The sequence below is a fragment of the Crassostrea angulata genome, chromosome 3, assembly GCF_025612915.1.
Source record: "Crassostrea angulata isolate pt1a10 chromosome 3, ASM2561291v2, whole genome shotgun sequence".
Classification (NCBI taxonomy): domain Eukaryota; kingdom Metazoa; phylum Mollusca; class Bivalvia; order Ostreida; family Ostreidae; genus Magallana; species Magallana angulata.
In genome coordinates, this window is record NC_069113.1 from 52358169 (window position 1) to 52366795 (window position 8627).

Consider the following 8627-nt stretch of genomic DNA (forward strand, 5'->3'; position numbering starts at 1 on the left):
GTATACATTATCTGAAAGTGTGGGGGGGGGATAATTCTGAAATTGTATCGATTATTCATGGTATGATTTAAAGCAGATATCGCAAGGAAGACCTACTCGTAACGAGATCGTTTCTAGTTATTATTTATTTTTTTCCAAATTTTGTGCACGCGATTTCTCAAAAACTATCCGACCGAGTTCAACCAATTTTTCACAGATGGGATATGCTCTAAACTTAATACATTTTAAATATTTTATTTGTCGTCGCTTCCGGTACCGATTTATCGGCCATTTTGTAAATTTTTACGACCTATTTAGTGCAGAGCTGATCTCAGAAACTATCAGATATATGACTATGAAATTATCAGAATAGGTAGTCTATATTTTGAAGTTGTGCGCTATTATTTTGTTTTAAGCCAGTGGCGCCATTTTTGGAGCTCACCGAGGCACAAAAATCGAGAACGAATTTTCATTCAAAATTTTCATACGTTTTGATTTGTATCTTTTTATCAGTTGACATTTTGATAAGACATATATAACAAAAGTGGTAGAAAATTAAAAGTTCTTTCCAACTCAATCAAGAAAAAGGGGCTGGCTCCTTTTTTTTTGGGGGGGGGGGGGGACAAGAGACTCGTAAAGTCTATTACAAGTTACATAAAAACGATTAAGATTTCGTAATGCATTATAGAAGCAAAGTTGTTGACTGTAGCAATATCTATCTGGAAAACTCATTGCCACACCCATTTGTTACGTAATTAGGGATTTGTATACATTATCTGAAAGTGTCGGGGGAGGGGGGGGGGGGGTAATTCTGAAATTGTATCGATTATTCATGGTATGAATTAAAACTGAAATCGCAAGGAAGACCTACTCGTTACTCGTAACGAGATCGTATCTAGTTATGTATATACATTCGTTCAGAAGTTGTTAAAGTATTGACTGTTGAATCTTCAATTATTTGTCATACATTTAATTAAGCTAGGATGAATTGGGCAGGGGATTTTGAGTTTCTCCCGTGGGGGCTAAAATAATAGTGGCAGGGAAAAGGCAGAATGAGATGGCGGTTATTTCACCTATTACTCTAATTTCCAATTTGCTTATTTGTGTCAAATTTGATAGTTTAGATTTTTCAGTATGTTTTTAACAGCTTCTTATAAGTATTTCCTTGTTTCCTTTTTCTAATAACGTTGGTATTGATATCAATGCTTAAGCTCATAGAAACATAGATTAATTATTTTATTTCTAATTTCCCTATTTTTATAAGCAAAATATAGTAGAGAATAATTACATAAACAAGAATTTACGTATTAAAAGTCATACACATATATATGGATATACACATTTAATTCATACGTGTGGTGTATACTACTCGTGTGAAAAACCTTTGTTTTTTCAAACAGGCGATGCTTTATCAAATACTTTTGATCCGAAATAATTTTGACATAGCCCTCGCTTAAACGCTTTAGTGACCTATTTTCGAAGATTTGCTAGTTCCTTTAACATAATTATATTACAAAATGTACGTAATCACTGTTATAAAGTCATCGCAAGTTTTGTTTATGAATGCACAGTTCCAACTGATTTTAATACTTATTTTCAATTGTAAATTTTTAATGAAAAGTAACCTTGGATACTAGTGTGAGACGAAGAATTGTATTTCATATTTTTTTATAAATATTTTATATATAAGTTAAAAAATTCAAATAAAAAAAAGAGGTTCCCCTGGGGATTTCGATGATGGCTCACCGGACTTCTTCACTGATGTTGAGGAAAGGAATTTACAACATTGTATGAAGAGCTGGAACATCGAATCAGGATAGAGATTTGGTGACGTCGAGGAACATTTCGTTACTACAGTTTATAGTGTATGTAAAATCAGCGATGGATCCTGCAATTGAGGCAGAGTTTAGGAAAATGAAAGAGAAGTTTACCCTTATGGAGCTTGCCCAAAGTCAACTGAAGCAGAAACAGCCTACAGTATACATAAAATCTGAACGAAAACTGAGTAAGTTTGCAGGAAGACCTGAAAATGACAGTGATCCGGATGTGGACGATTGGCTAATGGATATGAGAGAACATATACTGAGTATTCCATCAACAGAGGAAAAATTGAATTCATCAATGACCACCTCATTGGATCTGCTAAAACAGAAGTTCGTCTAAGACCAGCAGAGCTGAAGAAAACTCCAGAGGATATTCTTAAAATCATTGAAGACACTTTTAAAGTGCAAAATACTGTAACTCGACTTCGTCATAAATTTTACGAGAGAAAACAGAACGGTGGTGAAACATTAGAAACATATTCTCTGGCTCTCATGAAATTAGCGTCATTGATTGCGAAGAAAGAGGGTTGTGATATGAAAACCATGGACAAAGTTGTGAAAGATAAATTCATAGATGGTATCATGGATTCACAGATCAAGAGAGAAGTGCGTCAATTTGCATTTGAAAACCCAAAATTACCGTTTATTGAATTCAGACAGAGGATGCTACAGTGGGTTGATGATACACCATCAGTTCAAGTCAACAAAGTATCAACTGAAACTCCGCTCAACGAAGATCTGTAAGAACTTGTGAAATGTCAACAAAACATGTTAGAACACCAACAGAAACAAAAAGGTATGCTGATGTCCATAACAAAACAGAAACCAAATTATTCCCCAAGATACAGAGGCCAAAACTACCGGGGTTACTCTAACAGAAGAGGACATGGAAGAGGATGTTATAATAGCGGAAGAGGATATTATAATCGTGGAAAAGAAGAAGGACCAATGAATCACCTAAAAGGCACACCCTCTCAGTGGGAAGTCTAACTGATGAGGGGCCACTCAGGAAAGACTCTGAAACAGATTTACAACAACAAAGCATTCAAAGTGAAATCAGTATTTCAAAGTGTCCAACATCAAAAGTAAAACTGAATGGACTAGTTAATGTAAAAATTTTATTAGACACAGGATCAGATAGAAGTCTCTACATTGAGTGAAATTGTATTTAGAAAATTCTTTCCAAATGTTGAACTTAGAGATACTCAAAGACTCCTGAAACTAGTTGCTGCAAATAATACTGTCATTCCATACCTAGGCTATGTAAAACTTAACATTGAACTTTTTGGTTGTGTATTTCATAATGTCGGATTTCTTGTATCCAAAAATACTAATTCCAGTTCTGTCCAAGGAATTCTGGGATGCAATATTCTGAAATATGTTAATCGTGTTTTGAAAACTCATAGCACTACACCTGTGTACATTAACAGAGAAGAAGAAGAAAACTGGAATAGAATATAAACAGTGTTTGATTTAACAGAGAACTGTGATCGATTATTATTTGTGAAAGTGGCAGGAAAAGAAGACATTTTAATTCCAGCTTTTTCAATGAAAGTCGTCATTGGTTCAACGTGTCAAAATCGGAGAGGAAAAGAAATTGTAGCAGCTGTTCAAGCGATTCAAGGGGCAACTGGATCATTACCACGAAATATTTCTGTTATAGACACATTAAGTGAGGTAAAGAATGGAAAGATTCCTGTTCGTGTCTTAAAGAGCTAAAGCCACGAAGGGTCAAAATCGGCCTAATATCCAAATTTAACAATATTACCAAGAAACAATCTCAGAACAATGTACTTCACAAAAATATAAGCCTTGGCTTGGTTTGGTCCCTATCAATGGTGTAGGACGCATGGAAAGAGCATGTGTTTAACGTTGGTTTACAAACGCTTTATGACGTCATATTAAGCCATTAGCTTTTCATGAACAAATTCAAACTACTAAAATTATTTAAAATCAGTGCACAATCACAATATTAAGTTCTTTAACCCAAACACCGGGTAAAACATTTACATTCATACACATTTTATGGATTATTTGAGCTTCAAAATTTTTTTTTATTGAAATTGATAGAGAATTTTGTTATCTTGCTTACAGTAATAAAATATGATTATAGTAATCTGTCATCTTATTTTATTTCTAAGTCAGGAAACAAGAGTTTAAACGTTCAAATCAATTTAAATCTTACTCCAAAAGCTGATAAGTACAATGTACAGCGATAATTCGCCGGTTTTTTTTTTCTAGCGATTGGGGGGAGGGGGGATGCAAGAAAAGTTTTACGCGAGTTTCAGGCAAAGCGTGTAGACAACATGAGCAAAGCAAAGTATCGTGTAAAACGGTTTTTTTCATGCGGTTCCTCTTTAAGCATTTACATGGACAGTAAGAACAAATAGAATTTGAGTAGAAAGTCTTTCATACCGTTACAAAGATTTAAATAAACAATATCAATCAAAGTTTTATATACAGTTTGAAGAAATGACTTCTATTGACATTTAATTCTTAACCAAGTGTTGGTAATATTTTACGTTTTTGTTGTTAATAGCATATGACAAGCATCCCCATAGCTCGTACATTTTCCTTCGATAACTGAAATTATTTTGTTGTGAACAATCAGCAAACATATCACTTGGATATTCCATAACACCCGATTTAGCTGAACCAGTCAATCAAGCTCTATTTGTTTTTTGTCTTTGTGTCGTTTTTTTTTTGGGGGGGGGGGGGGATGCTGGATTGTGAAGTGTTTTGTTGTTGTCAGCAGTCATAAGAAGTAACTTTAAATAAGTTTGAATATTAATTTTGATTAATTTTACAAGTAAATTGACAGTGCTGGATTGTGAAGTGTTTCATTGTTGTCAGCAGTCATTAGAAGTATTAACTTTAAATACGTTTGAATATTAATTTTGATTAATTTTACAATTTAAATGACACGCGGTGTTTTCACTAGAACATTTTTAATGCATGGGGGAAGTTTGTCAGAGTTAGCATGCAGTGCGGCGTAAAAGCGCCCCACCTGGCAAAATCACTGCACGTTTAAATAATACAACAATTTGCTGAAATGTACTACATGATATGTACTATAATTCATGCAATTTTATGAAATCTACATCAACAATTATTATTTAAATTCATAATTGTATTTATCTACAATTTTTCGGGGGGTTGGGGGGGGGGGGTATTCTGGCAAAACTTATAAAATCTTTTTGTTCAAAATCATTTATTTCAAGAGGCTAGCCTTCAAAGAAATATAGATTCAAAAGGCAGTTCAAAACCTTCTGTCCTATTCTTTTTTCTACATATTATTTAGTTTTTTTAAGGGAGGGGGTGAAGAAGAAATAGGCAGAACAAGTCAATACATTTACAGCAAACTTGATTCAACTTGTTCTGGACAGTGTGTATTTCTTGTTTAAATCGGGGGTTTATATAAAAGTTTCTGTGATATCTTGAAACCAGCCCCTTCCCTTTACATACATGAGTGAACACGGTCAATCATTTTTAGAGGCATAGTATATACGATGTTTCTGTTCATGTGACAACGCTTCCGTGTATTTTCTTTATATTCAGGTTTCCAATATCCTTGCGACAAATAAACAATTCAAAGCTGCTTGGTCCGATTTTATATCAAATTTTATGCACGCTTTTAAACGATGGTTATGCTTAGTATATGTATAATAATAGACATTGCAGTAGTTTTTTCTAGTCAATAAAGCCAAATTTCAAAGAAAAAAAATATTAACAAAATTTGCTAACAAACAAACGACATAAAAGGGCACCGCGTTATTTTGCCTCGTGTTAAATTTCACCCCTGACGACGAGATGGGTATGGTTGTATTACGACTTTGACATCGCATTAAATAAAGGTCGAAATAATCAGACACATTACAAATAAACATGTGTATGTTTTGTTCGCTAATATTTCTGAAGTTTCCTTTCTTTACAATCGATTTATAGCATGCGGGTTGAATAACCCCAATCATTTGGGGGACGAAACCAAACAGTTTCCTTTTCTAAAAATTCCCGTGATGCACTTTGGTTTGTTTTTTTCGTTTGCCCCAAAAGCATTTTATTTACTTTGAATATTTCTAACTTTGAAAGGAGACTGATTCTGCTCGTGTAAATAGGAGAAAGTCCATAACTTTCTAAGATAAATAGTTGTATCGAAAAAAAAATTGATACTGTAATAACCAAAAAATCGGACCAAGCAGCTTTCAAGCATATCGAAACCAAGCTAACACCATCGAGTGAACTTTGTGCTGTTTTTAGATCTTGGAAAATCCACAACATGGCGGAGATGTCGAAGAGGGCACATTATATTGAAACAAAAAGTAATCAGGCCCCTACTTATGCATTTATTACCGATTTATAAACTCAGATTTAATATATATCAATTGTCTTTTCACCATGTTAACCATTTACCACATTGGCCCCCTTGCTGAGATCGATGTCGAAGTTGGCGACGCTCTCTGCGGGTGGAAGCGATTTATGAAGTTTGAGTGGTGAAACGACAACTTTATGTCTACTAAACACTGTTAAGATGTAAAATAAACGGAAAAAAGATTTTTGCTATATAATAAGATGCATAGCGGGACACATGGCGGCACTGTGCGATGCATGACGGGGGATCTTCAATGCATGGTGGTACCGCGGTAAACGGTAAACGACCTGAATGATTTAAGAATGTGCAAATAATTTAATAAAATTATTCCATGAAAAATTATCTCTATTTACTCAATGCGATGGGAAAAAATCCATGATTATCATAATCAATGTTTTTATCTATAACAATATTAATTAAGACTTATCTGTTTTTCCAAGTTATCAACCTTTAAATTAAAACATAAACAGCAGAAAATGAAACACTAGAATAAAACCTACATCTCCATTGAATTGAACACACTTAGGAATTCCAATAAATAGAACGAATTGAAATATTTTTCGTAGGCATGCCATTATACGAATCATTCACTTCTTTTCGAGAAATCAATACACGTTGTTCGTGTTATCGCCCCTTTTGTAAACAGTGACCATATGGCGACATGGTGATGAGTGTTATATAATGATGGATTTATGCAGTTATCATAGTACAAAGGGATACTTTAAGAGTTTACACATTATTAAATTACCTTTTAATTTCAAGATTAATCGTATTGATAAGTTGACTTTGGCCTTTTAATACAAAATCAACGGTCATAGGCGAGCTAACACGTTATACCCGCATTATTAAGACGACGTACATGTACCTGTATACGCTTAGTATTAAAACGAGTGTTTTTCGTTTTCAGTTAAAACTAATGAAAGGAAAATTAATAAAACAAACAAAAAATTCATATTTTTGCATTTCAAAACATTTCTCTAATCAGACAAGCAATATAGAGGCATTATTTAAAATATATTTGAGGGGTATTCCCCGTGATTCTACTGTTCCGATAAGTGTGAAGCTGATAGTAATGTTGGATTTTAGATGTGGCCACACCTCTTGAACAAAATAAAAGTATGCAATATTTTTGCATTTTTGTATTCTCTTCTAAATGACATATATTTAATTTTGTTCATCGGGTGTGGCCATCTCGAAAATTTGGAATAAATGATATAAAATTGATATTCTCAGCGAAAAACGCTAAAGCGCGCGTGTTTTAACGTCTACAGTACAGCTATGACGTCATAGCAGAATTTTTTTGATGTACATTTTTTACGCTCAATACCTATAAGTTTTATTTTCATTACTATTTTTCCTCTCCGCTTTTTTTCATTTTCCATGAAAAAATAGGCCGATATTGGCCCTTCGTGGTTTTAGAAATTGTAGCAGCTGTTCAAGCGATTCAAGGGGCAACTGGATCATTACCACGAAATATTTCTGTTATAGACACATTAAGTGAGGTAAAGAATGGAAAGATTCCTGTTCGTGTCTTAAATTAAGGAAACGAAGATATTTGGCTAAAACCCCAAAGCAGAATTGGAACTTTGCAGAAAGTAGAAATAGTAAAGTCAACAGAGGAACAGAGATATCAATGAAAAAGCAGAAGACAATATGAATGTGAAATCTGATGTAGAATTCCACATTGGTGATGTAGATTTAACTGAAAAACAGAAAGCACAGTTTGACGCTTTATTAAAGAAACATTCTGATGCATTTTGTCAAAATTATTCTGATTTGGGACATTCATCTCTTGTTAAACATTCGATCAAATTAACTGACGAAATACACATTCGTGTACCACATAGAAGAATTCCACCCAATCAATTGGAGGAAGTAAAACAACATTTGAGTAAGCTGTTGGATCAAGGAATTATCAGAAAAAGTAACAGTCCTTTCGTATCAGCCATTGTTATTGTCCGCAAGAAGGATGGAAGTATACGCCTATGTGTCGACTTTAGACAATTAAACAAGAAGACCATCAAAGATGCATACCCCTCCCGAGGATAGAAGAGACTCTTGACATGTTACATGGTGCTAAGTACTTTAGTTTCATAGATTTGGCACAAGGATACTATCAGTTGCAAGTGGAGATGGATGAGGAATCAATTCCCAAGACAGCATTCAGAGTTGGTACCGGAAGACTCTATGAATACCTTCGCATGCCTTTTGGTCTGTGCAACAGTACACCCACCTTCCAGCGACTTATGGTGGCTTGCTTAAGTGAAGAAGATTTTGATATTTTGTTATTATATCTTGATGACATTTTAGTTTTCTTGAAATCTATTAAAGAACATTTTGCTAGACTCGATATTGTGTTTTCTAAACTTAAACAGCATGGACTTAAAATGAAACCTTCAAAATGCTGGTTTTTCCAAAAATCTGTAAAATATTTAGGACATATTGTATCATCTGAG